Source organism: Carcharodon carcharias, chromosome 22 (assembly GCF_017639515.1).
Source record: "Carcharodon carcharias isolate sCarCar2 chromosome 22, sCarCar2.pri, whole genome shotgun sequence".
In the NCBI taxonomy this organism is placed as follows: Eukaryota; Metazoa; Chordata; class Chondrichthyes; order Lamniformes; family Lamnidae; genus Carcharodon; species Carcharodon carcharias.
This window is the reverse complement of record NC_054488.1, coordinates 44,706,983-44,708,273: the sequence shown is the minus strand read 5'-3', so window position 1 is coordinate 44,708,273 and position 1,291 is coordinate 44,706,983.

The window sequence follows — 1,291 nt, the reverse complement described above, 5'->3', positions numbered from 1 at the left end:
AGAGGCAATCTGATCGAAACCTTTAACATCCTGAGGGGCCTTGACAGGGTGGATGTGGAAAGGATGTTTCCTCTTGTGGAGAATCTAGAACTAGGGGTCACTGTTTAAAAATAAGGGGTTGCTCATTTAAGACAGAGATTAGGACAAGTTTTTCTCTGAGAGAGTTGTCAGTCCTTGGAACTCTCTTCCTCAAAAGGCAGTGGAAGCAGGGTCTTCGAATATTCTTAAGGCAGAGCTAGTCAGATCCTTGATTAACAAGGGGTGAAAAGTTATTGGGGGTAGGCAGGAGTGTGTGGTTGAGGTTACAATCAGATCCGCCATGATGTTATTGAACAGCGGAGCAGGCTTGAGGGGCCCAGTGGCCTACTCCTGCTCCCAGTTCGTATGTTTGCATGTCCATCTCAGCTGTGATTACCTCTACAGTTGAATAGCTTGCTGACAGTCACTGCCCAAGTCACGCATAAGATCCTAAAAATGGCAGGGACGATCAAACATCATTCAACCCATTGGAACTCTTCCCTCTTCTCCACTAATTCTCACGTCATGAAGAATGACCCCTGGGTGAAGTACTGGCTGTCAGTAGCTGTGGAACCCTACACCAGAAAGTCTTAATGCCTTTAAGAGAAGGGGAGAATATTGGAGTATATATAAAAAAAGTAAATAAAGTTACAAACGTTATATCTCTCTTATCCCTTTAATAACACGAGGCATATTGAATTAAGCCTATGTTGTAAAAATCATCACTCTCCACTAGTTTCCTCAATAGTTTTTCATCTTGTTGCTGATTGTCTTGCTGTAGGTCTTACACTATTATCATTTCAAATGACAATAATGTGCCAGACCACATATCTCCCAATTGACAGTGTTTCCTAGCTACCTCGGAAAAAGTTGAATGTTATCAGCTCCTGCCTCAGTACCTTTATCTACTGAAACATACCCTGTTGGGGGCACACATTACAACACCCAGAGCAGTTTATTTGATGTCTACAGCAGTTAGAGAAAAAGAGTACAGCAACTGAACAAAAAAGACACTTAAATGAAAAGCAAAATAAAAAGCTCCAAGCACTGAAAATGTGAAAGAAAAGCAGAAAATTCTGCAAACACAGAACCAGCATCTGTGGAGAGAACAGGCAAGGCTAATATTTTCCCTGGGAGAAAGCTTTCTGGAACCACAGCTAATGACTTAATGGAAAAGAAATGGCAGCCTCACAGCTATAACCTTCCCTCCCCCAACCCCAGCTGATGAAGCTGGAAGATGACCGCTCCTCCACATACCCTAGGGAGACCCGTA